Here is a 7,335-nt window from a genome sequence, read left to right on the forward strand (position 1 = left end):
TTCTTACTTTGGCTTGCTGTACATTTCCGTATCAATAGAAATTTATCTGTTGTCTGCATGGGTATGGTGAAATCAACTTATACCACAATTTGTCAATAAAAAAAATCTAATCCTGCCAAGCCTGCTTGTGTAGCATTACATTTCCAGTGCTTTTTATTAGCTGACAGTGATGCAAAGACTGAGACATATACATATAGTGATAAAGTACAAAAGGTAGTACACAGAGAGAGTTAATGTATTTCTTGCAATTCTAGCTGTAGCAGCCAGCCCATTGCAGTTTCCCTGAATTTGCTGCTGAAACTGTCCTCTTGTTTTAGGCTGTCACCACCACATTAAGATTCAAGTAGGTTCCTATACAATGAATGGGGAGAGAGGTGCTGTAGACAGCAAACCACAAAGTGAGCATCCTACATCTGCTGTCACCTAAGCTAGCCTAATGGGCTATGTCAACAAGAATCTTCATTTTGAAAGCATCCCCACCTAAAGTCCATCTCAAAGATAGGCCTCTGACTCTGAGCTGTAGGGAAATGCCTACCTCAGCTCACTTCACACTTCAGGAAAGAGGCATTCAACTTCCTGAAGTGCTTAGGAGGGAGTTAGGTGCTTGGGCACCTGCAGCAAGGCAGGGCTGGGTATGCCCAGAGACAAAACTTAGACAATGAGCATGTTTGGGGAGCTACAAGGTTCAGTGGTAGCAATGTTACCTATAATTTTTCCATTCATGGGCAGAGTAACAAGTCAAGGTGGTAGCTTTCTACAGTCCCTGGGCACAGTGGTGACTGACTGTACAGGGTGCCAGACACTGAAGGAACAGACACTTTGGATTTAGTTTTCCTTTAATTTACCTCTAAGTTATAAGTAACACCAATGAAATACTGGGAGTCACATTGGTGTAACTGAGCAGAGAAGCAGGCCCTAATTCTCTGCTTACAGAAAGCTCTGGACACCTACTGGTGGCTAGGTTTGTAAAGAAATATTAGCTCTCTTCAGAGCTCCAGCCAAGCCCTACCCAGTTTTAGTGCTCACCTTGCTATAACTAATCCACTGTACCATGAAAAACAATTAAACACAATGAGAAACAGAGCTTCACATCATGAGCCTCCACCGACCCACGGACCCAAGCAGTGTCAGTTCAACCTTCGTTCCCTTCCATCCAAGGGGAACATGTTCACTGGCAATTAACGGAGCATAAAGCTCCATCCTAAAATGGTTCACCATTGTCCAACTTGGCAAAAGTCCATTTTAATCCCACAGAAGTGTGATTCAGTGCCACATTTTCCTGCTTCTCCATTCTGACTCCTTGAGGCTTTACTCCCAGATTTGGCATCGAGAATAGCAACATCATGTACCTTTATGTGTTATGCGGCTTCCAGCTTCCAGACTTCTATTTCTCCATTCCTCTTTCAGTTGATCATTTCATGTGTTTGGTAGATCTCCCACTCTTCGGCTGTGACCACACACACACAAAATGTTTTATTGCCTTTTACCTGGCGCATTTGAGGAAGCAGAGCCGTTGCTTATTTCTCCAGTGCGGGACCGTCTGGCAACTAAATATAGCCCTACCTCTGAAGTGAGCATTGCTCGGACACAACATGATGTTCTGCTCTTTATTGCTTGATTTAAATATAAGCTACAAAGCAAACCTGGTGGTTTTTATCTTCTTAGAGAGCTGTCAGATCTCTATAAAGGAAATTCCTTTGCAAAGTGACTAAACTTCTGTGCATCACTCATGTCTAGTAGCCAATGCTCTGGTTCATTTACAAGTGTGCTTTAAATCTTAACTGTGTCCCTTACCAGATGTCAGTCACATAAAGATCCAAGCAGCATAGAGGATTGAAAGAACAAGAGCACTTTTTCATTTTCAAGCCATAAACTGCTAAAGGGGAAGAGGGCTAGTGGGGGCGGTGGCGGGAAGGGAGTCAGGCAGATTATGTGTATTGAAGACTGATAGATATCTCAACATATATCAGGTCAGAGTATCATCATGAGAGCACTAAAAATACCTTAAGGCTATATTTGTTTGTACGGGCATGTCTCCTTGAGAAAGTTAGTGCTCACAGAAAGCAAGAGTGTGAATTCACAACACACTGGCTACTCCACACAAATTTCCTGTGTGGACACTCTTACTGAGCACCCCCAATGCTCTAGGGCGTTTTAGAGTGTATTAAGCTAAAACACACACAGGGTGTGTCCAGGGTTGCCCCTAATTTTTTCCCCTCCATATGCAGAATAATTTTTGTTATGTATACCAAGGCATATGCAGATGTACACCAGCCATGGAAACAAATGCTGTTCACTGCGGGCGCTCTGCTAATTAACTGGATGGAACTTAAATCTCTCCAGGTAGCAACTCAACCACTCAGCTTACAGGAAACACTGCATATGGCTACATTACAGTTAAAAGCTCATGGCTAGCCCATGCCAGCTGACCCAGGATAAATGGGGCTCATGCTACGAGGCTGTTTGCAGCATACATGTTCTGGCTTAGGCTATATCCTTGGCCATACGACCCTGCAAGGTGAGAGGATACCAGAGCTAGGGTTGAAGCCCAAGCCCAAGCCCAAGCCCAAGCCCAAATATTTTCACCGCAATTAAACAGCCCCTTCACCCACAGCCCACAAGCCTGTCACCAGCATTTATTTGTAGTAAGTACCAAAGGCACTTCAAATGCTAGGAATGTGCACATAGGGAATTGGTACACTGTGAATGCAGGCGGTTAGGTACTGCATGCTAACTCTCCCATGTAGACAAGGCCTCTGACAATATAATTCTGTATTTTCAAACGTGCTGTTTAAAGCCTTGTTTATTAAGAATAGGACCTGGTTAATAGTGCTGGAAGTTCCAGAAGACTGGAAGAAATCTGACATTGTACCAATATTTAAACAGGACGACACAAATCAGTTATATGCTTATTGGTATAACATTGATCTCAAACAGAGCACCTGATATCAGATTCTATTAAAGGGAGTGTAACATAATTAATACTAATCAGCATAAGCTAATGGAAAATTGACCCTGTCAAACTAACTTTATAATCTCATTAAAACAAGATATCAAGTTATTTGATAACAGTAATACCACTGATTTAATATATTTTGACTTCTGCAAGGCTGCTGATGTGGTAACAATATTTTGATTAAAACAGAATGACAAAATTAACAGAATACATATTCATTGAATTAAAAACTAGATCACTGGCAGGTCTCAAAATCATACCTGGGGGATCATCATCGTCAAGCAGGTATACTGTAGGGTAGGGCAGAAGAACCACTATTCAACACATTTAGCAGTGACCTGGGAAAACATTAAATCATTGCTGGTAAAGTTTGCCAGTGATTCAAAGGTTCCAGAAGTGGTAAATAACAAAAAGGACAGGTCGCTGCTGCAGAGCAATATGGATTGTTTGGTGAACTTGAAGTGCTATGGACAAAAGAGCTAATGCATTCCTTAAATGCACAGCATTGCTTTTGTTCCCACGCACCCTCACATAACTGGAATTTTGCGTAAGTCGAGGGTTTTCTCCCTGGTGGAACTCACATTCTGCAGCCGGCGAAGCAGCAGGAGCACTGGAGCAACCTTTGAAAGGTAAGTCCTGGGCTTGGGGGTGGGGAGTTGGGGAGGGTTAAGCCTGGCGGTGGGTTGGACACCTGTATGCGGCCCGCACTCCTGGTCGAGAAACGTGTGGGGATCGCACTGTGGAAGCTGGCCACCCCAGACAGCCAACATTCTGTGGGACACCAATTGCGGGTGGGCAAGGTCACTGTTGGAGCCATCCTCATGGAGGTAAGCCAGGTTGGGGCCCCTCATCCACCCTGGGCGGGGGGCCTTGCACGGGAGGGTCATGGCAGGCCACAGGGCTCCCTGCCATGCAGGTCAACTTGTCGATGCCCCCCACAGGTGGTCCAGGCGATCAACCGTGTGATCCTGCGGAGGGCTGTCTGCCTTGGGAACCTGGATGACTCTATGGCGGGATGCGCGGCCATCAGGTTTCCCAACTGCTTTGGTGCCCTTGATGGCACCCACATACCAATCTGTGCCCCAGACCATAGCGTGGGCTGCTACATAAACCGCAAGCGTTACCACTCGGTGGTGCTGCAAGCCCTCGTTGATGCCCGGGGCTGGTTCAGCAACATCTGCATGGACTGGTCTGGGTGAACTCACGATGCCTGGGTATTCCAGAATTCCTGGCTGGGATGCTGCGTGAAGGAAGGCATGTATGTCCCTGCCCAGGAGCTCCCCATAGGGGACACCACAGTGCCACCATGCATAGTGGCCAACAGGGCATACCCATTGCAGCCTTGGCTGATGCGCCCCTACACAGGGCACACCACCGCCAGCCAGGACGCTTTTAATCACCGCCTCAACCACGCCTGCAATACCGTGGAGTGGGCCTTCAGACGCCTGAAGGGGTGCTTCCGATACCTCAACACGTGGCTGGACGTCAGCCTGCCCAGTGTTCCCGGAGTGGTCGTGGCCTGTTGTGCTCTGCACAACATGCTGGTGGGCAAGCACAAGCGTTTCGTGCAGGGGTGGGCTGCAGACAGTGGCCCTAGGTACAAGCAGCTGCCTGTGGCTCTGTGCCACCAGGCACACAGGGTTAGAGTCTGGGAGGCCTTTGACCGGGAGCCTCACTGACCCTCCCACTGGCACCCTCCGGCCCACACCCACCCCCCATCACAGCTTCCTATGCACCCACCCCACATTACAGCCTGCATACACCCAGGGAACACTGGGTTGCACAACACAGCTGTTTACTGAACTCAGAGACAGATATGGGGGTGAACAGGGGAGAACGATATACAGAGAGGTGGGGGCATGCGCCTGTAGACAGGGCCATGGGCACGGGTGGACCTAGCTCTCCATGGGGTTGGAGGGTGGGACCCTCGGCAGGTGCAGGGACCGCTGCTGCCCCTGGTGTAGGGGTCTCATCGGGGCTGGGCTGACAGGGAGGTAAGCTCAGGCAGGGGCTGTGGGCCCTGCCTTGGTGGGGGACCATGTGGGCTGGGAGGGCAGGCTCCCCCTGGCCCGCACCGGTGATGAGCCAGGGGCCCAGTGAGACCCAGGTGGCCAGGGAGAGAGTGGTCAGGATAAGGACGGTGAGTTCAGGGGCAGCAGGTGTGGGGACGGGGGTGGAAGGGGGAGCAGAGTGTGGGGCAAGCAGGGGGGGCAAGACACCAGAGGGTCACAATTGCCTTGCCCCAGACCCCCCTTCACCAGGCCCTGTCCTACAACTCTAGCTGGAGCCACTCCCAGAGGACAACTCTCTCCTCCCAGATGGCAGGGGTGTGGGCCGCTGCAGCCTCCTCCAGTTTGAAGCAATGGCGATGGTGGAGCCTCTGGGGCTGGGTGGGCAGCGGGGACTGGGGTTCCCCAGCCACCTCAGATGGCAGGGCTGGTGTGCTGGCAGCCGGGATGAGACTGGTCTGGCCCTCGGAAGATGAGGCTGTGGAGACACAAGGGGGAAAGTGTCCCCCCATCAGTGCTGCTGCCCAGCCCACCCCACCATCCCCCCAACTGTCTCTTGATACAGCATCTGCTCACCTGACCCCCGCCAGGGGGTCCTGTGTGGCCACTGGGGCTGCATCCATGGGATGCCTGCTGGCTGCAGTCCGGCCCTGGCATCCCTTCCCACTCAGGAGGGTCAGGGTGCTGTCCACAGGCACGGGTGCTGAATGTTGCCATATAGCCAGAGGATGCAGGCTGGGCCACCCCCCACCCCCCAGGCTGCCTGATCTACCCGTTACCTACCTAGGGGTTCAGAGAACAGATCCAGGGATACCGATCTTGAGGGAGCCTGGCTGGAGGTGCCAGAGCTGACCCTGATGGTGAAGGGACCTTCGTCCTCTGAGCTGCTCCCTGGGTCCACTGCCCAGGTCCAGCCTGATGATCCTGGCCAGTCATGCATGTCTGCGTCGCGATCCGAGTCAGGGCCAGCTATGTCAACCACGGCTACTGGCTCAGGGGGGTCCTTTGGGCCCAGGAGCTGCTCCAGCGTACGGTAGTGCAGGCACTTCAGGGTGGCCCATTCCCCCATCATGTGCAGGCACCCCTGGTCTGGCTATAGACCTGCCCCAGCTCCTTTACTTTTGAGTATACTTGATCAACTGTGCACTGGGGGTGGCCTCACTTCCACAGCCCCAGCGACAGCCGTTCGAAGGCAGCTGCGTTGAGGGACTGCCCAGTGCTGTGCAACAGCACGTCCTCCTCTGCCCAGAGGCCAAGAAGATCTTTAATCTCAGCCTCTGTCCAAGAGGGGCCCCTCCTCTTCTGGCCCTGGCTTGCCTCTGGTGGCCCCTCAGGCTGGGAGGAGAGGGCCTTCTGGGGTTCCCTGGGGTGGGGGGGACTCACCATCCAGCCACCGGACTGAGTGGCACCACTGTCTGTGCTGCTGGAGCGTGAGCCAGGCAGAGCTCGTGCTCCTGAGGCTCTGGGCATGCTGTCAGCTTCCTGCACAGGGTTTCAGGAGCCATGCAGCTTTAAGAGGCTGACCTCGGAGACCATAGAGCACCACTGGGGCTTGCTAAAGCATTTCCATGCTCCCTGCAGCCACTACCCGGAAGACACGCTATTTCAAAACAGCGGCCCCGGAACATCTACACATGCCCTATTTAGAAATTCAATTTCAAAAGGAGCCGCTTTTCCTGAAGTCAGATGGGAAGTTCATGCCCCTTTTCACTGAAAACAATTTAGAAAGAGGCTGTTATGCATGTGGATGCTCTGCAGCCTCTTTTGAAATTGGGCCCCCTTTCAAAATTACTTTCAAAACACAGGGCTAGAGTAGACGCACCCCTAGAGTGATCCACTCCAGGAGCAATAAAGCTTAAAATAAAGTTACGGTGCAATGTGATCATGCTATCTTCACCTACATATGAGGAACAAAAATGTTATACTAGAGGGTCCTTCAGGCTTTCTGACAGAACTCTAACAAGATCCAGCTGCTGGAATTTGACGCTAGACTAATTTGGATTGAAAACAAGGCACATCTATTTAATGTTGATGGTAACTACCCAGAGGAACATTTTACCAAGAGCTGTGATGAATTTTCCATCACTGGCAATTTTTAACCCAAGAACTGATGTTTTGCTCAGAGATCTCTTCTAATTCAAACAGGAAAATAATTCAGAGAAGTTCTATGGCCTGTGTTATGCAGATGGTCAGACAAGATGGTCACAATGGTTTTTTCTAGCTTTAGCATCTATGAATATATAGTTCATTCTCCAACCTCTTAAATCTAGACAAGGGAGACTTTTTGTCACACACAGACCTTACTTTGCGACAAGCATCTTCCACTATTCTTGTAGCCTCCCAAAATGGGCTAACAGAAGTTAAAGACAG

This window comes from Carettochelys insculpta, chromosome 1 (assembly GCF_033958435.1).
Source record: "Carettochelys insculpta isolate YL-2023 chromosome 1, ASM3395843v1, whole genome shotgun sequence".
NCBI lineage: Eukaryota > Metazoa > Chordata > Testudines > Carettochelyidae > Carettochelys > Carettochelys insculpta.